The sequence below is a fragment of the Pelophylax lessonae genome (assembly GCF_965119305.1).
Source record: "Pelophylax lessonae genome assembly, chromosome: 3".
Taxonomy (NCBI): domain Eukaryota; kingdom Metazoa; phylum Chordata; class Amphibia; order Anura; family Ranidae; genus Pelophylax; species Pelophylax lessonae.
The window spans coordinates 664,096,623-664,123,048 of NC_138770.1; the positions used below are offsets into that span (position 1 = coordinate 664,096,623).

At 42.2% G+C, this 26,426-nt stretch overlaps 1 protein-coding gene across 6 annotated transcripts in view; it reads left to right on the forward strand.

Moving 5' to 3' along the window:
- Positions 1 to 26,426, forward strand: part of PLCB4 (phospholipase C beta 4) — a 608,938-nt gene that overhangs the window by 124,883 nt on the left and 457,629 nt on the right. The window lies entirely within an intron of this gene.

Sequence of the window (26,426 nt, forward strand, 5' to 3'; positions counted from 1 at the left end):
GTCTCCATCATCTGTTCACCTAATCTGCCTTTATCCGTATCTTTAGGTATTCACTAAAACCCCCTTGAGCTCTGTGATGCACTCATTGTGTTGGCTTATTATCAAGTGTGAATAATTTATTTGTCACGTTTAATTGCACTAATTGAGAAATCAGCACTCGGGTATTCATAATCTCAACAATTTCTCTCATAGTACACTGTGTGCACAATTACAGTATTAGACAAGTCAGCATTTTGGCCAAATAATCATTTCTATGCCTATTGTCCAACTCCAAGCTGTAAAAAACTTGAATGCTTATTGGGTTAACCACTTCTGGACCGGAAGGTTTTGCCCCCTTTGACCAGGCCATTTTTTGCGATTAGGCACTGTGTTATTTTAACTGACAATTGTGCAGTCGTGCGACGCTGTACTGAAATAAAAATTGATGTCCTTTTTTCCCCACAAACAGAGCTTTCTTTTGTGGTATTTGATCACCTGTGCGATTTTTTATTTTTTGCGCTATAAACAAAACAAAAGCGACAATTCTGAAAAAAAAAAACAAAACAATATTTATTTTTTTCCAAAATATCTTTATTGATTATTTATTGAGGAAAAAAAAACAATATTTTTTGCTTTCTGCTATATAACATTCCGAAAAAAAAAAAAAAAATAATTAAAAATCAATATCGAGGTTGTATCAAAAAGTTCCATAAAGTATGGGAAATCTGGGTTGAAGCCTCCTCTCCTAACGCAGACTCAATAGATGAATAACTAGAATAGAATCCCTGTTTCGACGATTACTATTGAGCAAATCACCTAGATATTAGGATTTGGAATTTATGTCTAGTCCCTTAGGTTTAGTTGTATTTACCTTGAACGCATAGAATTCTATGCATTATACAATGTTCTGACCTCAAAACAATTCTAAGGGTACCGACACATAGAAGGGGGTTTAATTTTTTTTTTTTAGGTTTTTTTTTTTAGCTATGAGTGTTTCATCATCTCCTTTTTGCATTCGTCATGATATAGAATACATAAAAAGGCCAATGGAAAAGTGGGAGCCCCTCATAATAGCCATAGCATGTGTAGAGCCCCAGGTTCTTAAACACAAAAGGTCTGAGCAATAGAGTTCCAAAGAGGTGTACAACAAAGGTGGTCTAACATGTACTAAAAATAGACTTCTCTGTTGCTCTGCTTTTGTTATGTTTTTTATTTGGAATTTTGGTAACTATCAAGGATGAGAGTCCGTTTCTTTCTCTTCTCACACACATTCGCGCTTTCAGCATAATTAGCTGCAATATAAGTGCATTGCATGCTTTTAGATAACATTTCCCCACATTTAGAACTAGTTTAATAATTCCTAATGTGTTGAACCACCTATACAGTTAAGCGCTGAGACCCCAACAACCAAACGTGTGCAATGGTGGCTAATTATACCTCTAGGACAGGGTTTCTCAACCAGGGTTCCGTAGAACCCTAGGTTTCCTCCTGAGGTTGCTAGGGGTTTCCTGAGAAATGGGGAACTTCTGCCTCCAATGACACCATTGTTCCTTTTATCTATCTGTAAGGGGGGTAATTCTTCCCAATGAGTAAAAGAGTAAGGAGCATTCTTCCCACTGACTGTCACACTAATGTGTCATGAGTTGTAGATTTTTAATTTTTTAGCAGGGTTTCCCCGAGACCAGAAATTTATTTCAAGGGTTTCTCTGTGTTGAAAAGGTTGAGAAAGGCTGCTCTAGAAAAAGCAGAAATGTTTCATGTTCTGGCTTCAGGATCGGTGAAGAGTGGAAATGGGTTTTATATTAATGATAATCTTTTCGTTAAGTGAGGCTGAACTTTGCCCATAGATTGCAAACCAGGTTAACAATCTGAATTACATTGCAGTGGATTCTTCTGCAATGTTTGATAATGTAACTTATTCATATGCTTACAGCTCTCCTCTGGAAAATCTAACCTTGTAGTGTGCCCCCCCCTTCCCACTGTAAGGGTCAAAGTGGAAAGAGGAACAGGCGTTATTACTTACAGTGCTTTGCGAAAGTATTAGGCCCCTTTGAACTTTTCAACCTTTTGCCACATTTCAGGCTTCAAACATAAAAATATAAAACTGTAATTTTTTGTGAAGAATCAACAACCAGTGGGGCACAATCATGAAGTGGAATGAAATTTATTGCATATTTCAAACTTTTTTAACAAATAAAAAACTGAAAAATTGGGCGTGCAAAATTATTCAGCCCCCTTAAGTTAATACTTTGTAGCGCCACCTTTTGCTGCGATTACAGCTGTAAGTCGCTTGGGGTATGTCCCTATCAGTTTTGCACATCGAGAGACTGAAATGTTTGCCCATTCCTCCTTGCAAAACAGCTCGAGCTCAGTGAGGTTGGATGGAGAGCGTTTGTGAACAGCAGTTTTCAGTTCTTTCCACAGATTCTCGATTGGATTCAGGTCTGAACTTTGACTTGGCCATTCTAACACCTGGATATGTTTATTTGTGAACCATTCCATTGTAGATTTTGCTTTATGTTTTGGATCATTGTCTTGTTGGAAGACAAATCTCCGTCCCAGTCTCAGGTCTTTTGCAGACTCCATCAGGTTTTCTTCCAGAATGGTCCTGTATTTGGCTCCATCCATCTTCCCATCAATTTTAACCATCTTCCCTGTCCCTGCTGAAGAAAAGCAGGCCCAAACCATGATGCTGCCACCACCATGTTTGACAGTGGGGATGGTGTGTTCAGGGTGATGAGCTGTGTTGCTTTTACGCCAAACATAACGTTTTGCATTGTTGCCAAAAAGTTTGATTTTGGTTTCATCTGACCAGAGCCCCTTCTTCCACATGTTTGGTGCCTCCCAGGTGGCTTGTGGCAAACTTTAAACAACACTTTTTATGGATATCTTTAAGAAATGGCTTTCTTCTTGCCACTCTTCCATAAAGGCCAGATTTGTGCAGTATGACTACAGTGTCCCCATCTTCTGATGGCTCCTTCCAGCAGGATAATGCACCATGTCACAAAGCTCCAATCATCTCACCACTGGTTTCTTCACCATGACAATGGGGTCACTGTACTCCAATGGCCAAGGTGTACCTAATAAAGTGGCCAGTGAGTGTATGTAGACGAGGCAAATGTGCTGCCATGGTTGGGCGTGCTTTGGTGAGGGGCTTCCAAAGATCGGTCACACCACTGGTCAGACCCTGCTGTAGGGTGGAGCAAGACACTGCAAGGGTAGTTTTTTTTCTAATTCTTAGAGTTAGGTTTTAAACTATAATATTTTTGAAGCCACACTTTACACATCTGAGTTTGTATATATTTGGTGAAACCCAGTAAAGGCAGTGTTCCAGAGGCATAATGATCATGAAAAATCATATTGCATGTAGACTGCATAATAGAAGGTTTTTTCAAAATGCTTTGCCTGAGTTAGGTGTCATTATTCTTCTGCTCAACAAGATTCTGATCCTGCACATATGGCCAAAGTGGTTTGGATCCTACTGTCATCTCTTGGCCCATCGTTGCCATCATTTCCATATGAGTGATCTTCTTAGTGCATTTTAAAACCAATATTCCTACACAGTATATACTTATTTGGGAAGGGGGCAATGAAATTACCAAATAAATGTTTACACTTTGGTCTAAATTTATCAAGAAAGTCTATTTCATTGGTACATTCTATAACAGAAACGAAGGTTTTTGTTTTCAAAATTGTTGGTCTATACCAGTGGTCTCCAAACTGCAGCCTGGGGGCCGCATGTGGCCTTTTATTTGCCTTTATCTGTCCCCTGGGGCACTATTCTATCCACTGACACCAACAATGGGGCATTAGTCCTGACACTGACACCAACAATGGGGCACTATTCCTCCCACTGACCCCATCAAAAGGGCACAATTTGTCCCACTGACACTGACTATGGGGCACGATTCCTTCCATAGAAACCAACGATGGGGCATAATTCCTCCCAGTGACAGTAATGAAAGGGTACAATTCTTCCCACTGACGATGGAGAAGAATTCTTTCCATTGACACCAAGGATGGGGCACTATTCCTCCAACTGACACCAACAATGGGGCACTATTCCTCCCACTGACCCCATCAAAAGGGCACAATTTGTCCCACTGACACTGACTATGGGGCACGATTCCTTCCATAGAAACCAACGATGGGGCATAATTCCTCCCAGTGACAGTAATGAAAGGGTACAATTCTTCCCACTGACGATGGAGAAGAATTCTTTCTGTTGACACCAAGGATGGGGCACTATTCCTCCAACTGACACCAACAATGGGGCACTATTCCTCCCACTGACCCCATCAAAAGGGCACAATTTGTCCCACTGACACTGACTATGGGGCACGATTCCTTCCATAGAAACCAACGATGGGGCATAATTCCTCCCAGTGACAGTAATGAAAGGGTACAATTCTTCCCACTGACGATGGAGAAGAATTCTTTCCATTGACACCAAGGATGGGGCACTATTCCTCCAACTGACACCAACAATGGGGCACTATTCCTCCCACTGACCCCATCAAAAGGGCACAATTTGTCCCACTGACACTGACTATGGGGCACGATTCCTTCCATAGAAACCAACGATGGGGCATAATTCCTCCCAGTGACAGTAATGAAAGGGTACAATTCTTCCCACTGACGATGGAGAAGAATTCTTTCCGTTGACACCAAGGATGGGGCACTATTCCTCCAACTGACACCAACAATGGGGCACTATTCCTCCCACTGACCCCATCAAAAGGGCACAATTTGTCCCACTGACACTGACTATGGGGCACGATTCCTTCCATAGAAACCAACGATGGGGCATAATTCCTCCCAGTGACAGTAATGAAAGGGTACAATTCTTCCCACTGACGATGGAGAAGAATTCTTTCCATTGACACCAAGGATGGGGCACTATTCCTCCAACTGACACCAACAATGGGGCACTATTCCTCCCACTGACCCCATCAAAAGGGCACAATTTGTCCCACTGACACTGACTATGGGGCACGATTCCTTCCATAGAAACCAACGATGGGGCATAATTCCTCCCAGTGACAGTAATGAAAGGGTACAATTCTTCCCACTGACGATGGAGAAGAATTCTTTCCGTTGACACCAAGGATGGGGCACTATTCCTCCAACTGACACCAACAATGGGGCACTATTCCTCCCACTGACCCCATCAAAAGGGCACAATTTGTCCCACTGACACTGACTATGGGGCACGATTCCTTCCATAGAAACCAACGATGGGGCATAATTCCTCCCAGTGACAGTAATGAAAGGGTACAATTCTTCCCACTGACGATGGAGAAGAATTCTTTCCATTGACACCAAGGATGGGGCACTATTCCTCCAACTGACACCAACAATGGGGCACTATTCCTCCCACTGACCCCATCAAAAGGGCACAATTTGTCCCACTGACACTGACTATGGGGCACGATTCCTTCCATAGACACCAACGATGGGGTATAATTCCTCCCAGTGACAGCAACGAAAGGGTACAATTCTTCCCACTGACGATGGAGCAGAATTCTTTCCAATGACACCAAGGATGGGGCACTATTCCTCCAACTGACACCAACAATGGAGAACTATTTCTTCCACTAACATCAACGAGGAGGAACTAGTCCTCCTGCTAACACCAAAGATGGGGCATTGTTTACCCCCACTGGACTTTAGGACATTTTTTACTCCCTTGCCATAGCCTGCCCCCCCTAAAGTCTGAGTGACAATAATGCCTCGTTTCCACTGAGTGGTACGGTTTGGTTCAGTACGGTACGGTACGGTTCGGAACGGTACACATTGCGTTTCCACCGCCAATAGTACCCTTTCATGATAGGCGTGGTGTAGCCGGAAAGCAGTGATCGACGATTCTCAAAGTTCTGCAGAGTGTAGCTCCACCCTGTTGGTAAGGTACAAATGTGCTTGGTACCCCAACGAAAGGGTTCCAAAAAAGTGGTACGGTACGGTTCGGAATTAGGGTACCATTCACAATGGAAACGGCAAAAATTGCGTACCGAACCGTACCGTACCACTCAGTGGAAATGAGCCATAAACTGGGCCTTCATGTAGAAAGTTTGGAGACCCCTGGTCTATAACCTAATCCTTCTGTGCTACATCAGTGAAGTTTTAGGCACTTCTCCAATGTGTTGTCCAGAGCTTGCTGTGGATTAATAGATGATATAGTGTCATATGTAGAAAAATTTCTGACCAAACCTGGAACATAGTGAGAAATTTGTCAGAATTAATTGAATTAACCACTTAAATACCGGGCACTTTCACTCCCTTCCTGCCCAAGCCAATTTTCACGGTCATGCAATGCTGTTCCCAAACAAATTTTTATCTAAATGGAGCTTTCTAATTTGAATTTTTTGGAAAAAAAAAAGTTTTTCTTAGTTTCTGTTAATCAGTAATTTTCAATCTTCATCATTGATGTGCGCTAATGAGGCTTTACTGATGGGCACTACTGATAGGCTGCACTGATGAGCGCTGAAGAGGTGGCACTGATGAGGAGGCACTAATATGCAGCACTAATGGGCACTGAGGGGCAGCACTGATAGGCACCACTTGTGGGCACTGATTGGCATCACTGGTGGACACTGATAGGCAGCATTGATGAGGAAGCACTGACAGGCATCACTGATGAGCATATGAAAGAGATAAAAAAAACGAAGAGATTTCCAGTCACAACTGACCAACCAGCCAGCGACCAACCGAATTGACCTGTCTAACAGTATGCGTTAAAAACAGGGGTTTGGTTGCACACATTTGCAAATACATGCGTAAGCTGCAGGCCCCGACAAGGCACCCTGTGATCTGCAGTCCCTAACTCTACAATTTAAAGAGTCTCTACAATGAGAGCACATGCATCTAATGGGGTAGATGGAGGACAGGTGACTGGAGGGAGCCCACCCCTCCTTAAAGGCACAGGGTCACACTGAACACCCAGCACATTGCACAATGGCGGCAAAGGTGTCAGTGCGTTGCCTGGCTCAATATAGATATCAATAATGCACAAAGTGGTCACCACCTCCACCTATAACTGGTCTTAGTGGTAAGGAGCACTGGAAGGGCGGACGCAGATCAAAAAAAACGAAGAGATTTCCAGTCACAACTTACCAACCAGCCAGCGACCAACCGAATTGACCTGAATTGACCTGTCTAACAGTATGCGTTAAAAACAGGGGTTTGGTTGCACACATTTGCAAATACATGCGTAAGCTGCAGACCCCGACAAGGCACCCTGTGATCTGCAGTCCCTAACTCTACAATTTAAAGAGTCTCTACAGTGAGAGCACATGCATTTAATGGGATAGATGGAGGACAGGTGACTAGAGGGAGCCCACCCCTCCTTAACCGCTTGCCGACCGCCGCAAGTAGATTTACTGCGGCGGTCAGCCCCGGCCAGGCAGAGTGACGTTAATTAACGTCACTAGCCTGGGAGGGTCTGGGGAGCGAGCACGCGCCCGCGGAGGCGCGCTCCCGCGCGGTCACGGACCCCCCCGCGCGTGTGACTGGCGGACCCGATGTCGGGGGAGAGAGAGAAAGTCAGGTGGCTTGTGTAAACAAGCCACCTGTCATTCTCCTCGGTGTAAAAACACTGATCAGACGGATCTACTATGTAGAACCGTTGATCAGTGTCCTTACACCTCAAGCCACAGCCAATCACAGTAGAAAGCATGCCCCTAGGGACACACACAGCCCCTCCCTCCCAAATAAAGTTAACCCCTTCACTGCCAGTGTATTTTTACAGTAACAGTGCATATGTATAGCACTGATTACTGTAGAAATGTCACTGGTAACCCCAAAAGTGTCAAAAATGTCAGTCAAGGGTCCGATCTGTCCGCCGCAATGTCGCAGTACCGCAAAAAAAAATCGCAGATCGCCACCATTACTCGTTAAAAAAAAAACGACAAAAATCTTTCCCTTTGTTAGTAAACGCGATAACTTTTGCGCAAACAAATAAAAATACGCTTTTTGCAATTTTTTTTACCAAACATAGGTAGGATAAAACAAATTGGCCGAAAAAGTTAAAAAATTTTGATTTTTACATTTTTTTTTTTGGGGAAAAAAATGTGAAAAATATTGTTATTTTTGCAAAATTTACGCTCTTTTTTTGTTTATAGCGCAAAAAGTAAAAATCGCACAGGTGATCAAATACCACCAAAAGAAAGCTCTGTTTGTGGGAAAAAAAGGACGTCAAATTCGTTTAGGTACAGCGTCGCACGACCGCGCAATTGTCCGTTAAAGTCACGCAGTGCCGAATCGCAAAATACCCCCTGGTCGTTTAGCAGCCAAATCCTCCGGGGCTTAAGTGGTTAAAGGCACAGGGTTTTTTTGATCTGCGTCCACCCTTCCAGTGCTCCTTACCACTAAGTCCAGTTATAGGTGGAGGCGGTGACCACTTTGTGCATATGAAAGAGAAAAGGAGGCGCAAACACCTAGTGCATTACCCTTGGACATCTTTAAAACTTTTTTTTAAAATGCCAAAAACATACTCAAAGATATGAAAAGCAAAAATCCTTCTGAGGACGGGAGCCTGTCTCCCGAAACGCGTCTGTCGTCCAATTACAGGGATGATCACCTCCACATGTGGTGGACTCATTCAATGCAATTTTTGCTCTTCATGGCTGTGAGTATATATATATAATATTTGGCATTTTAATAAAAAATGTTTTAAAGGTGTCCAAGGGTAATGCACTAGGTGTTCGCGCCTCCTTTTCTCTTTCATATGTACTTCTGTTTGGAGTTCCCCGCCTGAGAAGAGCAGCATGCCTACTATTCCCATCAGAGTGAGCGCTTGGGTGATTCAGTTTTTTGGAAAATCACTGATGAGCACTGAAAGACAGCACTGATTGGCACTAATGGTGGACACTGATTGGCACCACTGGTGGGCACTGATTGGCATCACTGGGGGGCACTGATTGGCATCACTGATAGCCAAAGGTGGGCATCACTGGGGGGCACTGATTGGCATCACTGGTAGACAAAGGTGGGCATCACTGGGGGGCACTGATTGGCATCACTGGTAGACAAAGGTGGGCATCACTGGGGGGCACTGGCAGGCATCGCTGATGGGGCTGCACTAATAATCAATGCACTCATTATCAGCGCAAACCACCCCTGTCAGGAGAGCCGCTTATTGGCTCTCCTCTACTCATGCCCTGTCAACCTATTTACATTGTGATCAGATGTGATTGGACACAGCTGATCACGTGGTGAAGAGCCTCTTCACCGCACCACCGATCGCCACGCTGTGCGCCCCTGGGGGTGCACATGGCAGCTCATCCTGAAGGACGTCATATGACGTCCAGTCAGGACAATGGAGCCCCGAGAAGGTGTCATCAGTATTTCTTTCTGGTGCAGCCCACGTTCTCAGGTGGTCAGGAGGACGCTTCCCTTTTTTTTGGAGAAAAGTAGGAGCTTGTTGGTTGACCAAAGGTATTTCAGAGCATATTAGAACATCCTTGTGTGTTCTATGGAGTGGTTCAAAAGTTTGAGTTTCCATTATCATCCAGGAGATTCCCTTTGCATTGCACAGCTGTCATAAGTATGCTGCCAGCTCACTCTGGGCTATGTATGACTGGTCTAGCGGAGGAGGAGGTAATGTTTAGTTTTAATAGAAATCTCCAGTGAGTGGTTGGAGTGGAGAGGGATTAGACGGATAGTATGCACTTATATGACGGACCCCATCTGCCATCCGCACTTCTTTTTTTTAGCTCTATCAGTTGGCGTTATGTCAGACATGGGGGCTCATTTACTAAAGGTAAGTAGGCTGTTCACATTGCACGGGAATTTCACTTAGCTTAGTGAATGGGGTGAAGTTCTTCCTTAATCATGTGCAAGCAAAAATGCTGCTTTTTTTTTTTTTTTTTCATTTTCTTTGCATGCGTTTGAGAATTCTTTGCAAAGTGAATTTTCACCACATTCACTAAGCTAAGAAAAAAAATTCCCCTGCAAAGTCTTTGTCTTTAATAAATCAACCTCATTGATCCTGATTTACTAAAGAGTAGAGCATGTTCATTTTCCAGGGGAATTTTTTGTTAGTGTGTATGAGGTTCACCACTTTCAGACCGGAGGATTTGGCTGCTCAATGACCAGGCCCTATTTTGCGATTCGGCACTGCGTGAATTTAACGGACAATTGCCCAGTCGTGCGACGCTGTACCCAAATGAAATTGGCGTCCTTTTTTTCCCACAAATAGAGCTTTCTTTTGGTTATATTTGATCACCTGTGCGATTTTTTTTTTTTTTTTTTTTTTTTTTTGCGCTATAAACAAAAAAAGAGTGACAATTTTGAAAAAAAAAAAAAAACAATATTTTTTTTACATTCTTTTATATGAAATTCTCAAAAAAAAAAAAAAAGTAAAAATCAAAATTTTTAAACATTTTAGGCCAATTTGTTTTCTGCGTGACTTTAACGGACAATTGCGCGGTCGTGCGACGCTGTACCCAAACAAAATTTAAAAATCTAAATTTTTTAACATTTTAGGCCAATTTGTTTTCTGCTACATATTTCTTATGTAGCGTATTTTGATTGGTTTGCGATAAAGTTATTGCATTTACTACCTACGGGAAAGATTTATGTCATTTTTATTGTTTTTTTGTTTTTTTTTACTAGTAATGGCGGTGATCTGCGATTTTTTGGGGGACTGCAACATTGCGGCGGACAGATCGGACCCCCAACTGACTTTTTTCACACTTTTGGGGGTACCAGTGACATTACTACAGTAATCAGTGCTATACATATGCCCTGTTACTGTAATAATGACACTGGCAGGGAAGGGGTTAACCCTGTTGGTGATGAAGGGGTTAAATGTGACCCTAGGGGCGTGATTCTAACTGTGGGGGGGCGTGGCTTGTGAAGTCATCACAGAGACATGTGATCCTATATAGCAGGATCACATGATATCTGTGATCACTTCAGGGAGAAGTACGGACGGCTGTGTTTACATCCGCCGTCCGTCCTTCTCTGTCAGCAGCGGGAGATCGCGGGTGGCCGGCGGCCATCGGAGCCGCCTGGCTCCCCCGCTGACGAGTGGGGGCGTGAGTGCGCCTCCAGCGGCGCACGATCGCCCCCTAGCTCCTCCCATGCGAGCGGCGTACATTTACGGCGCTTTGCCTGTATGAGCCAGACTGCCGCAGTAAATCTGCGGCGGCTGGTCGTAAAGTGGTTAAAGTGATACTAAATTCAGCTCTCTGCAGTTGGTTTTGCACCGAGCAGCCCTGATCCTCTTTTTCTGGGGTCCCCCCGGCTGGCTCCTCCTCTTCATTGGGTGCCCCCAACAGAGAGCCGCTTTCAATGGGGGGCACCCTTGCGGGCGCGCTCACGAGTCCCGCTGCTGCGTCCGTTGACACAGATAGTGGGACTCAGCCCCCCCCCCCCCCATTACTGTGTCACTGGATTTGATTGACAGCAGCGGGAGCCATATTGCAAGAGTCCATATTGCAATATAAAAATATAGTGAACATATATTAAAAATTAATTATAAAATAATATTATGTGTAAAATATTATATATCATATAAAGTGCTCTGTAAAAAATTCTGAGGAGGGAAGAGGATAGATGAACTGTCTGCCAGATTTCCTTCCCAGTGGGTGATGAATAGTTGGTAAAAACACCCCAAAATGTCAGAGAGGTATCAGAGCGATAAAGAGTACCTGTCACTGCCTATTACTGTCACAAGGGATGTTTATAGCAATAAAAGTGATAAAGAAAAAAAAAAAAATTAAGCAACAGTGTAAAAAAAAATAAAATAATATAAGTTAAAAAGAAATTTAAAGTGCCCCACCCCCCGCACAAAGGCTAACGTGTTGGTCGGTCCTGACCACGCGCAAACCACGATCGTGCCACACATGTGAGGTATCATCACGAACATCAGATCATGGGCAGTAATTCTAGCACCAGACCTCCTCTGTGCATCTGAAGTGGTAACTTGTGAAGACTTTTAAAACCTCAGCTATGGATAGTGAAATTTACGTTGTTTGTCGCCATTGGGCAGGCATGCGCAATTTTAAAGCGTGACATGTTTGGTATCTATTTACTCGACGTGACCCCTATTTTTTATATTTTACAAAAAAAAAATCAGGTTAAGTATTGTGTTTTTTTGCATTAAAATTTAAAATGTGGATTTTTTTTCCCCCCCAAAAAAACTGCATTTAAAAAATCGTTTTGCAAATACCGTGTGACTTAAAAAATTGCAAAGCCCACCAATTTTTTCTCAAGGGCCTCTGCTTTAAAAAAAAAATATATATATATATATTAAAAAAAAATATATATATATATATATATATATTTTTATATACTGTTTAGGGGTTCTAACTAATTTTCTAGCAACAAAAAAAATTTGATTTTCACATGTAAAAAGAAAGTTCCAGAAAATGCCCAGTCTTCCAAAGGTTGTGGTCTGCCAACTAAATGCACAGTTTTTTACCTGCTGATTACACTGCAGTGATTCCAATCCCTTTGCGCCAGATCAAATATGAATCTTTTTTTTTTTTCAAGTCTGTATACCATTCTTTTAAATTCTGATGAAGGGGGAGTTTGTTGCCCCTGAAATGTGTTGGCTGTTTTATGTGATGGTGTTACAAGCAAATAAAGTTTGGACTTTTCCACTTTGTAGTTTGGCGTCCATTTGTATGCTTTGAAATGCACAGTTGTGTCAACTTTTACCTGCAAAATATCTACATTTTATTTTTTTTTATTTTTATTTCATTTTTTTATTTTTTTTTTAGTTTTGTGATTCCAATTACCTTGTCAGAACACAAATCTGGGTGGGTGGCCTCACTTTTTTCTATTACAGTTACATAGTTAGGCTGAAAAATAACAGAAGTCTGTCTAGTTCAACCAACAGAAAAAAATAAATAAACAGAAAAACTCCATTTACAGAACCCAATACCCACAGCTGATCCAAAGGCAAGTTAAAAAATGCAAAAGATAATCAATGCAGTTTGGTTATCTCTTCACACCACCCCTCTGCATCCCCAGTCTGTTGGTTGGATATTGAAAATGCAGTAGCAGACTAGTGACACTATCCCTGTGGTCTTACCCTCCTGTAGGGAGGTTCCCAGTGTCAGACTGATAGCACTGTGCAATGCACGATAGCCCTGACTTGGTTGCAGTCTTGCTGACATGGGCGTCCGCAAGGGGGGGAAGTGCCCCCCCCGGAATCTCAACCTCCCCTTTAATATACTATCCTGTCTGGTCTGTTTAATGTGTGCCTGTGCACCTGTGTCTGTGTTAATAATGAAATTAAATGATAAAATAAGCCATTCTTTACTAGTTTTCACAGCGGCAATCGCCGCTCACGTGACCCACCAGCTCTCTCCTCTCCCTGTCTGACAGCTGACTGCAGTGGGCAGGGCCGAGGATTCCCCACTGACGTTAGTCGGGAGGGGAGGAGGAGAGAGGCGGCGGGTCACGTGAGCGGTGATCAGCGCTCTGAAAACTGGTAAAGAGCGGCTTATTTTTCCCCTTTAAAAATTAATACTCGCGAATCACAACTTGCATGGTGACTGACACCAGCAGCCGCGTGGGCCACTGTCCTCTGCCCTATTGCTATCATTCCAGGAGGTGGGGAGCCTGAAGCAAGGAAATTGAGGAGATTTGTGGCCCCCGTGCACATAGGCATGACGCGTCCATGCGTGCGCCGCCTGCACAGACCTGAAACAGCGAGGGTCGGCTTTGCTTTTGCATCAGGTTTCTCAAACCTTTGAATGCGTTTTATGTGATAATGACTAAGCCCCTCCTCTTCATGACATTGTTGAAAAGGGGCGGAGCATGGCTGACCTTAAAATTATGCCCCCCGGAAAAAGTTTTTCCAGGTCCCCATGCTTGCTGATCCTTTTTCCCAGCCTGTGTGTTGCTGTGCAGTGGAATAGAGGGAGCCAAAATAAAGAAAGATTGATGTATTTAAAAACTGAATAGTAAATCATTTAAAATTAATATAATCACGCATTTAATAAAACCATAATTTGATCAGAAGGGGACTTTTTTTTTTTTTTTACATTTGCTTCCAGCTATAATTAAATGAGTATTCTGTTCATTATTCAGTGAGTGAGTTTTCGATTTTATGACTTCTAAATATTTTTATATTTAAATAAATATTCTTATTTCTAAATGCATTTAGGTCTGTCTATGTATTTTGTGTAGTTTCCATATTAGGGACAATCTGAACATCATAAAAGACTTGGACTCTGATTAAACTGGACAGAGTCGTATATAGACAGCCTGGCTAACCGCAGTCATTTAAATGTCATTTATTTTTGTCTTTTTGTCATTGCAACTTCTCTCCTTTCTCTGACAAAGTGGTTTATCCAGTAATTTTCGTAAATGTACCGTACTTTACAAGGAATACTCATTACCCCCAAAGGCATTTTTCTATTGAGGTCTGTTTTGGCGACATAGTTTACTTAATGAGCACATTTTTCATTTCCTTGTTTTACTTTTGTTACGTCTTTATTACCCTTTTTTTGCATACCTCCAAGTCTCGTACTGTAAAATGTTCTTCAACCTACAATGTGAAAAGCCAAATACGGAGTGATGTTTTCACTCCAATAAATTCTGAAAATCTCCTTGAAAAGTTGTGTACGCAAACGTCACATCCAATTTACGTCTCTGTAAATAAATTAGGTTGAGCTGGAGGTGATGATGTTAGACTACAAATTTTGGGCAAATATATATATTTTTTTGGTTGGTTGCATGAAAAAGTTTTCTTTTCTTTTTTTTTTCTTTTTTTTATTTTCTTTGTCTTTTCTTTTTATGTCTTCTCTATACTTTTTTTTTTGTAAGCACATTAAAGATATTTCTGGATTTTCAGAGTTTTGCCATTTTTCCACTTCGAACCATGAAGAAGAAATTGTGTAAATTGTGTAAACTAGGGTTGCACCGATACAAGTGTCGGTGCCGATACTAAGCAATTGCATGAGTATCGGTACTTGCGCAAATGCTCCGATATCTGAAACCAATACTTTGAGTGCCAGTTCACATACAGTATATGACAAAAGTGAGTACACCCCTCACATTTTTGTAAATATTTTATTCTATCTTTTCATGTGACAACACTGAAGTAATGACACTTTGCTACAATGTAAAGTAGTGAGTGTGTACAGCTTGTATAACAATTTATAATAATTTGCTGTCCCCTCAAAATATCTCAACACACAGCCATTAACCACTTTACCACCGGAGGATTTTGCTGTCTTCCGTCCAGGCCACTTTTTGCGATTCGGCGCTGTGCGACTTCAACTGACAATTGCGCGGTCGTGCGACGCCGTACCCAAACGAAATTTACGTCCTCTTTTTCCCACAAACAGAGCTTTCTTTTGGTGGTATTTGATCACCTGTGCGATTTTTACTTTTTGCGCTATAAACAAAAAAAGAGCGTTTATTTTGAAAAAATAACAATATTTTTAACATTTTTTTTATATGAAATTTCCCCCAAAAAAGATGTAAAAACCAATTTTTTTAAAAATTTTTGGCCAATTTGTTTTCTGCTACCTTTGTTTGGTAAAAAAAAATCACAATAAGCGTATTTTGATTGGTTTGCGCAAAAGTTATTGCGTTTACTAACAAAGGGAAAGATTTCTGTCATTTTTGGTGTTTTTTTTTTTTAACGCGTAATGGCGGCGATCTGCGATTTTTTTTGTGGGACTGCGACATTGCGGCGGACAGATCGGACCCTTGACTGACATTTTTGACACTTTTGGGGTTACCAGTGACATTACTGCAGTAATCAGTGCTATATATATGCACTGTTACTGTAAAAATGACACTGGCAGGGAAGGGGTTAATTTTATTGGAGAGGGAGGGGTTAATGTATGCCTGGTGCTTACTGACGTGTAGGGGGGGAGGTGACTGAGTGAGTCAGGGACAGATCGGATGTCCAGCTATGCTGAACAGTCCGATCTGTCACTCCCTGTCACTATGGAGATCCGCCCGCTTGTGTTTACACAGGCGGGCGGATCTCCACACTAGATCCCCGGCGATCGGGGCAGAGCAGCGGTGAATGAAAACAGCGGGAACGAGCCTCCGGCGGCGCGCAAGCGCCGCCCAGAAGGGGGAGTGTCTGACGACGTTAATACTACGTCGTCAGACGATAACGAACCACTTTGCCGCATTACTATTACCGTACTCAGTCGGCAAGTGGTTAATGTCTGAACCGCTGGTAACAAAAGTGAGTACACCCCTAAGTGGAAATGTCCAAATTGGACCCAAAGTGTCAATTTATGTTTGACTGTAGGTCCCACCATGCTTGAATGTAGGTAAGACACACTTGTCTTTGTACTTCTCACCTGGTTGCCACCACACACGCTTGACACCATCTGAACCAAATAAGTTTATCTTGGTCTCATCAGACCACAGGACAGACCAATTTGATGCAGTGTGTGGCGTATGGTCTGAGCTGTATGGCTGAATTTGCATCGCACAGACATCACATGTGCACTCTGAATCACATGTGAAGTCTGTCATCACACATATGTGAACCAGGACTTAAGCCCCGTACACACGAGAAGAAATTTGGCCGGGAAATTTCGTCTGACGACCGATCTGCTGATTTTCGGCTTGTTAGTATGATGCTTCCGACAACCGACTCCGACTTTTCGGCCGAAAAAATCCTGGTGTGCAGGCTATATAATTTCTGTTGTCCGTCAACACACGTCCGATTTTCGTCTCATTAGTACAGATTTAGACGGGGAAAAATCTTATTAGCAAGACTAGGCATGCTCAGAGATGAAAGAACACAAAGAAAGCAATCCAACACATGACATCACTTCTGAAGTAGAATTTTGTCGTGCGGGAAAATTCGTGTGCAGTCTAGAGTACATTCCAACCAACAAAACACAACTCTGGACAAAAGACGGACGACCGGTCGGTGGAAAATCGTTGCATGTGTACGAGGCTTTAGTTTTGGTTCTTTCAGCTGTCAGTGGGATTCCCCAACTGACAGCTGAAATGTTAAAAAAAAAAAAAGTTGGCAATTTTCGGGTTGTTAACCACTTCCATACCGGGGCCTATTCTGTCACTCCTCTCCTACATGTACAAATCAGCATTTTTTTGCTAGAAAATTACTCAGAACCCCCAAACCTTATATATGTTTTTTTAAGCAGAGACCCTAGGGAACAAATGGTGGTTGTTGCAATTTTTTATGTCACACGGAATTTGCAGCAATTTTCCAAACACCTTTTTTTGGGGGGGGGGAAAAAAACAGTTTCCTGAATTAAAAAAAAAACAAATCACTAAAGTTAGCCCGATTTTTTTGTATATTGTGAAAGATAATGTTACGCCAAATAAATAGATACCTAACATGTCACACTTTAAAATTGTGCACACTTGTGGAATGACGCCAAACTTTGGTACTTAAAAATCTTCATAGGCAACGCTTCAAATATTTTTACAGGTTACCAGTTTAGAGTTACAGAGGAGGTCTTGGGCTGGAATTATTGCTCTCGCTCGAATGTTTGTGGCGATACCTCACATGTGTGGTTTAAACTCCGTTTACATATGCGCGATGTAGGTATGCGTTCTCTTCTGCGTGCGTGCATGTGGGGACGGAGGCACTTTATTATTTTTTTTTGTTTACTTTTATTTTTTTATTTTGTTACTTTCCCTTTTAATTTTTTTTTTTTATGGATCACTTTTATGCCTGTAAACATCCCTTGTAATAGGAATAGGCCATGACAAGTCCTCTTTACAGTGGGATCTGGGGGTCTATAAATCTCAAGGTCTCGCCTCTAGGCTGGAAAGCCTGAGACTAAAAAAAAAAACAATCTCAGATTTCCAGCCAAGGAAACGACAGTGTTTACATCCGCCGAGGCCGGACGTGACATCATATCGCGCTCAGCCTCCGAAGGTCATAGAGATGACCAGGGACCATCTGGTCCTTGGTCAGCTCTATGGTAAATGGCCACCATCGGCCGATTTATCCTCCGGTATGCCGATTGCATGGGTGAGCCGGTAGAAGCTCTGAAGGGTTGAGGGAAGGGGGGAACGTCCCCTCCTGCTGCCTGTAAAAACAATCAAGAGACTGAACAGCTGCTATGATTGTTTTTACATGACAGGGAATCAGAAAAAGAAGATATCTAAATGATGCCTGCAGCTGCACCCATCATTCAAATGAAATCAGTTAAACACCAGGGCATCATATGATATTAGGGAGCAGGGCACCATGTCCTTAACAAGCGATGACTCATTCAGCTGTCAGTGGGGTTCCCCTGTTGACAGCTGAAGTGTAAATTGAAATCCCAGCAATTGGAGCTGTCAAAAAAAAAAAAATACAAAAAGCTGCCAGGCAATGTTTATGGAAAACATTGCTCAGGCGCTGAAGCAGATAAAAAGAAACATTGTTTCTTTTTGTATCTTTGTTTATTCATCTACAGATCAAAGGGATGAACTTCGATCTGCAGTTGGAGTCAATTTAAGGCAACCTGTCAAGTAAAATAAAAATGTTTTTGTTTTGTTTTTTTTTTTCAGATGTTCCTCTGTTTATTAACTTATTAACCCTTATTAACCCTTTATATATATATATATATATATATATATATAAATATTATTTATTATTATTTATTTATTTATTATTTTACATACTATCACCAGTCAGTGTCCCTGATCACCACTACACCAGTTATATGATGCCGCTGTACTGGCACTAGTGACAGTATGTAAAAAAGAACATTGTGAACTTTTTTTTTTTTTTTTAAAAAAGGTCTTCATTTTCCAATAAACTTCAAAAAACTCGCCACACCTCTTACTAAATACCTTGGACTGTCTTTCCTAAAAGGGGTCATTTGGAGGATATATGTACTGTCCTGGCATTTTTTGGGCCTCAAGAAATGAGAAAGGCTGTCAGTACATCAGGAATGATTGATTTTCATATATATATATATATATACACACACACATATGTATGTATATATATATATATATATACACATATACACACACACACATATATTATATATATATACATACAGTATATATATATATATATGTATATATATATATTTATATATATATATATATATATATACACACACATACAAATATATAGATATATATATATATATATATATATATATATATATATATATATATATATATATATATATATATACCACAGTTTTTGGACTTTATAACTTTCCTACAGACTAAATAGTAAATACTGATTTGGGTTATTTTCACCAAAGAAATGGAGCAGAATACATTTTCGGCTAAATTTATGAAGAAATATTATTAATTTGTAAAATTTTATTAACCGAAGCAAAGAAAAGAAAAATTTTTTTCAACATTTTCTGAATTTTTTTTCCGTTTATTTAGCAAAAAGATAAAAAAGAAACCCAATGGTGGTTAAATACCACCAAAATAAAGCTCGGTTTGTGTGGAAAAAAAAAGTTAAAAATGTCATATGGGTACAGCATTGCATGACAGCGCCATTGTCATTCAAGGTGTGACAGCACTGAAATCTGAAAATTGGCCGGGCAGGAAGGGGGTGAAGTGCCCGGTATTGAAGTGGTTAGGAACATTTGTAATTTTATCTTTGTAACTAATTGACAAATCCCTGATTTGGTTATGTCTGAACAGAGTTCAGTTTTAGTTTCTGTCCATGGCAGTCCTTCCACCTTTTTAGTGGGAATATTAGGACAGTATTATAGAACTGGCAGGGACGGTAAGACTAAATTGTATCGCCCCGACTTTTTTCTCTTGTTTTTATTGAGGTGTTAAATCCACAAGGTGGGGGGGGGGTGTCTTTCATTTCATTCCTCCAGCTCAGAGAACACTGAAAGATAATATAATAATTGGCTAGTTGTGACTTGCCAGGGCCCAAAGCAGAAAGCCTCAACTGGTTCAATCACAAAACAAATAACTTTCCCGGATCTCACAGTAATTGCTGTGCAAATATACTGACGCCTTTATTTTTTCTGCTTACCTTTTCCATCTCCACCAAGTTCCTGTATGTTGTGGACACGTCAAACTATACATGAAACCGGTCTTGCTGCTAGGTAATGGAGTTCTGCTATGTTCAGCGATGGCAATTGCTGTTGAGATGATCACTTTGAAAGATTGTTGCTCCTCTGTGTACTTTTTGTTCCTTTGCGGGATCATAAAAAGTTTGAATGGATAAAATAATTGGAATGCTCAAAGCAGCTGCAATGACCAGACTTGTATCCACTCATCGGTAATTGGTACTAATCTAGGAAAGTTATATAGGATGGAATGAAACACTCATGAAGGATGGTTTGGATTATTCATCCATGATAGATGGGTACACAGGTGGACGATGTATGGGTTTATAAGGTAGATTGGTGTGATACAGTAATTGAGATTTAGTGCCATAGGACAGGGTAGGACACTGGTGGAGGAGGGTCTGTGTTAGTGATGTGGGGTGGGTCTGTGTTAGGTATGAAGGATGGAATAATGGAATTGGGTCTGTGATAGTAATAAAGGATGTAGTAATGGTGGAGGGTCTGCGTTAGTGATGTAGGATGGAGTAATGGAGGAGGGTGTGTGTTAGTGATGGAGTAATGGAGGAGGGTGTGTGTTAGTGATGGAGTAATGGAGGAGGGTGTGTGTTAGTGATGGAGTAATGGAGGAGGGTGTGTGTTAGTGATGGAGTAATGGAGGAGGGTGTGTGTTAGTGATGGAGTAATGGAGGAGGGTGTGTGTTAGTGATGGAGTAATGGAGGAGGGTGTGTGTTAGTGATGGAGTAATGGAGGAGGGTCTGTGTTAGTGATGGAGTAATGGAGGAGGGTGTGTGTTAGTGATGGAGTAATGGAGGAGGGTGTGTGTTAGTGATGGAGTAATGGAAGAGGGTGTGTGTTAGTGATGGAGTAATGGAGGAGGGTCTGTGTTAGTGATGGAGTAATGGAGGAGGGTGTGTGTTAGTGATGGAGTAATGGAGGAGGGTGTGTGTTAGTGATGGAGTAATGGAGGAGGGTGTGTGTTAGTGATGGAGTAATGGAAGAGGGTCTGTGTTAGTGATGGAGTAATGGAGGAGGGTGTGTGTTAGTGATGGAGTAATGGAGGAGGGTGTGTGTTAGTGATGGAGTAATGGAGGAGGGTGTGTGTTAGTGATGGAGTAATGGAAGAGGGTGTGTGTTAGTGATGGAGTAATGGAGGAGGGTCTGTGTTAGTGATGTAGGATAGAGTAATGGAGGAGGGTCTGTGTTCGTTATGAAGGATGGAGTAATGGAGGAGGGTCTGTGTTAGTGATGTAGGATGGAGTAATGGAGGAGGGTCTGTGTTAGTGATGTAGGATGGAGTAATGGAGGAGGCTGTGTGTTAGTGATGGAGTAATGGAGGAGGGTGTGTGTTAGTGATGGAGTAATGGAATAGGGTCTGTGTTAGTGATGGAGTAATGGAGGAGGGTCTGTGTTAGTGATGGAATAATGGAGGCGGGTCTGTGTTAGTGATGTAGGATGGAGTAATGGAGGAGGGTCTGTGTTAGTGATGTAGGATGGAGTAATGGAGGAGGGTGTGTGTTAGTGATGGAGTAATGGAGGAGGGTCTGTGTTAGTGATGGAGTAATGGAGGCGGGTCTGTGTTAGTGATGGCATAATGGAATAGGGTCTGTGTTAGTGATGTAGGATGGAGTAATGGAGGCGGGTCTGTGTTAGTGATGTAGGATGGAGTAATGGAGGAGGGTCTGTGTTAGTGATGGAGTAATGGAGGAGGGTCTGTGATAGTAATGAAGGATGGAGTAATGGAGGAGGGTCTGTGTTAGTGATGGAGTAATGGAGGAGGGTCTGTGATAGTAATGAAGGATGGAGTAATGGAGGAGGGTCTGTGATAGTAATGAAGGATGGAGTAATGGAGGAGGGTATGTGATAGTAATGAAGGAAGGAGTAATGGAGGAGGGTCTGTGATAGTAATGAAGGATGGAGTAATGGAGGAGGGTATGTGATAGTAATGAAGGATGGAGTAATGGAGGAGGGTATGTGATAGTAATGAAGGATGGAGTAATGGAGGAGGGTCTGTGATAGTAATGAAGGATGGAGTAATGGAGGAGGGTATGTGATAGTAATGAAGCATGGAGTAATGGAGGAGGGTCTGTGATAGTAATGAAGGAAGGAGTAATGGAGGAGGGTATGTGTTAGTGATGTAGGATGGAGTAATGGAGGAGGGTCTGTGATAGTAATGAAGGAAGGAGTAATGGAGGAGGGTATGTGTTAGTGATGTAGGATGGAGTAATGGAGGAGGGTCTGTGTTAGTGATGCAGGATGGAGAAATGGAGGCGGGTCTATGTTAGTGATGTAGGATGGAGTAATGGAGGAGGGTCTGTGTTAGTGATGGAGTAACGGAGGTGGGTCTGTGTTAGTGATGTAGGATGGAGTAATGGAGGAGGGTCTGTGTTAGTGATGTAGGATGGAGTAATGAGCTGTGACACTGGGTGTGATAACTGAAGCAGCGACAACTCCGGCATCTTTGTTTGTGGTTTTTATTGAAATTAAGGGGTTGGGAGAAGGGAATGAGCGGGATACTCCTTGAGGCTTAAACTAATTACAATTGGGACTTTACTTCTGAAAATGCCTGTTGGCGCTTCCTTGACGCCAGCCGGCACCAGCCAATGCTCACTGACACTGAGAATACTCTGTAGAACAGAAGAAGTGCTAAATCCTCGACTTATAGTCCAGAAGATCCAAGACTGAGAACTGTAGAACTCCTAACACTGTTGTACTGTGAAAGTCACTGAAAACTTTCCTCCCAGCTTGAGGTAGTATATAGTAGAATTCTGTATAGTGGTAACTTTAACTGGCACACTCTGTACAATTCAGGGCCCAACTGCAGGTGCCCGCTTTAACCTCAAACTCTTCAGGGTCCACTGACTATGTACCCCCTCTGTAGCTTCAGGGTCCTCAACCTAGGTACCCCCTTTTACAGCTAGCTGACACTGAATCCCAGAACCTCTTCCGAAGTGATCCCCTCTAACTTCAGGCAGACCCCCAGGGGCAATCCTCAGTACTCACGACCTGTGTAGGCTTTCCTGGGACTGGACCCCTCTCTCTCTCTGCAGGCTCAGCTCAACTCAGCACTCTCTGGACGCTCAGGCGACACCCCAAGACATCCGCCTTCCTCAGACAGAAGGAGAGACAGCCACACTCTCCTTCCTGGGACTCTGCTCCCGCCAAAGACACCGTGCCACGCACTTCCCCCCCAAACTTTTACCCACTCCCAGAATGGGATATATTAAAGGGTAGGATAATAGTAAAGTAGCACAGGTATATAATTGGTTAGTTTCAGTGGATTGTAAGTGAACACCCAAGATGGTATTGCTGGTACAATTTCCTCAATTAAGAAGTCACTACTCAAGTTCTTTCTTGATGCAGCCAGTGCCCTGATACCGAGACACTGGCAGTCTACCAAATCCCCAACCATTGGGGAATGGGCAATAGAGATGTGCCGTCTGATGAGGATGGAGGAAAAGGTTGCAAAACAACATGATAGATACAAGGTCTTTAATCTAAGGTGGACCCTCTGGATCATCATCATATATATTGAAACATGTGTTGAACCTTAATTTAATGTAACCATATTGCTAAATTTAGAGGCACCTCTCTTCTCTTTTATACTCTGTAGCTCCTGCTGGATTTTGCTTCTTATCCCCTTGTGGAGGCACCATTTGTGGATGGACATTTTATGGTTACACAACCTATCACATTGATACAATCTTTTTATATGGGCTATAAACTGAAGGACTCATTCTATTTCTTATTATAATTTGATTTATACAATATACGAGTGCTTTGGATTACAAGCATGTTTGCGGAACGAAATACGCTCGCATTCCAAGGTTTTACTGATTGAGTTTATAATGAAGGATGGAGTAGTGCAGTGATGGAGGATGGTTTGAGTATATAATGAAGGATGGAGTAGTGCAGGGATGGAGAATGGTTGGCGTTTATAATGAAGGATGAAGTAGTGCAGTGATGGAGAATAGTTGAAGTTTATAATGAAGGACGGAGTAGTGCAGTGGTGGAGGATGGTTGGAGTTTATAATGAAGGATGGAGTAGTGCAGTGATGGAGGATGCTTGGAGTTTATAATGAAGGATGGAGTAGTGCAGTGATGGAGAATGGTTGGAGTTTATAATGAAGGATGGAGTAGTGCAGTGATGGAGAATGGTTGGTGTTTATAATGAAGGATGGAGTAGTGCAGTGATGGAGAATGGTTGGAGTTTATAATGAAGGATGGAGTAGTGCAGTGATGGAGAATGGTTGGAGTTTATAATGAAGGATGGAGTAGTGCAGTGATGGAGAATGGTTGGAGTTTATAATGAAGGATGGAGTAGTGCAGTGATGGAGGATGCTTGAAGTTTATAATGAAGGATGGAGTAGTGCAGTGATGGAGAATGGTTGGAGTTTATAATGAAGGATGGAGTAGTGCAGTGATGGAGAATGGTTGGAGTTTATAATAAAGGATGGAGTAGTGCAGTGATGGAGAATGGTTGGTGTTTATAATGAAGGATGGAGTAGTACAGTGATGGAGGATGCTTGAAGTTTATAATGAAGGATGGAGTAGTGCAGTGATGGAGAATGGTTGGAGTTTATAATGAAGGATGGAGTAGTGCAGTGATGGAGAATGGTTGGAGTTTATAATGAAGGATGGAGTAGTGCAGTGATGGAGAATGGTTGGAGTTTATAATGAAGGATGGAGTAGTGCCGTGATGCAGAATAGTTGGTGTTTATAACATTGGATGGAATTGTGCAGTGATAAAGATAGTTTGAGTTTATAACATAGAATTTAGTAGTGCAGTGATGGAGAATGGTTGGAGTTTATAATAAATGCACACTCCACTCCAAAGGACGCTTAGGAGAAAGCAGCTGGAAAAGCGCAGTACAAATTGCATTTCTGCATGCGCCTTTATGCTCATTCAAGGGTTTGGTGTTAATGCATTCTTTAAGACAGATGCAATCAGTGACTCGGATCCTTGACAGCATAAAATCCATTTATTTCATATAGGCAGAGGTAAAAAAAAATGCAGAAAGCAAGCAGCTTACATGGTATGATTAGAACCCCCTGAGGACCCTGGTAAGCTGCTTGCTTTCGGGGTTTTTTTTTTAACCTCTGCCTATAATAAATACAGCGGGTAAAATAATTATTGAACACGTCACCCTTTTCGTCTACGTCCTTTACATTTGGATACCTGCTGAATGACTATCCATAATTATCCCAATTCGTCACATTCCTGGGGTTAACCCTGGTACACTCCTGAATACTGGAATCCTTACTGGAATCAGGATGAATGTGTTGAACGATTGTATTGTAGAAGGGTAATGAATACATGGCTGTTTCAATCCCCTTTGTCTCTGTTTTTATTTGACAATGTTGTCTTTTTACTATTGGTGATGACCAATTTGTTTATGGAATTGGTATTTAATTCTATTCAATAAAGTTTACCTTGAGCAATACCGGGTGTCCAGTTTTGACTTCTAGGAGGCCTCTCCTACTGATCGACTGATATCCTTTTTTTAATGCCGATACCGGTATTTTGGTCATCGGATATCGGTATCGGCCGATATTTTAGGACATGTAAAAAAACATTTTATTATTCATTTTTTTTTTTTTACAGATTTTCCTTGTGGAGGGATCTGGGGTCTAAAAGACCCCAAACCCCTCCTCGGCACTAAGCATTCAAAACGCCTAATTTGGCTGTACCTGGAAGTGATGTCATGACATCACTTCTGGGTTTTTTACATGGAGACCCGATCAGAGCCAAATGCAGCTTTGATCGGGTCTTCTGTTCGGTGGCCGTGCAGGTAGGATGTCCGGGTCTCCCGGTGGGACGGGAGACCCCAGCGAGCTGCGGAAAGTGACGGGAGGGGGGGGATGTCCCCTCCCGCTCCTTGTAATGACAGCTGAGCGGCTTCTCAGCCGCATCGGTTGTCATTACAAGACAGCCGAGCGTCAGATATGGACACCGGTACCGAGGTGATGCCTCTAGCTGCAGGCATCACTCCGGTACAAGCACTTTCCCGAAATATCGGCAATATTGGTAATCTCAGGGGCCGATTCCGATATATCGGGAAAAGTGCGTATCGGCCCCCGATATATCGGTGGTGCCGATAATCGGTCGATCCCTAGCCTCTCCCCCCCTTTTTTGATTACGGTTTAAGAAAAGGGACTGCACCTTAGTCCATTTGGTCTTGGTGAATGGGTTTATAGGTCTGGGGACCAGTCAGTATTTGACCCGCCCCCCCTTTTTATTAGGAGTTTTTAGGGCGTGATGCCTTTTGTATTTGCAAAGAATTTCCAAGCTCAACTTACCGACCAGCCTGCGACCAACCAAAGTGACCTGTCCAACAGTATGCATTAAAAACAGGGGTTGGTCGGTAAGTTGAAATTCTTTGGTTTTATTTTACAGGATGAGCATGCTACAAAAGAATGTCAGAGACTGCACACATGCTATAGGAGTTGTTGGAGCCTGGGGGCCCCAGAGGGCCTAAAAAAAAATGCTTATG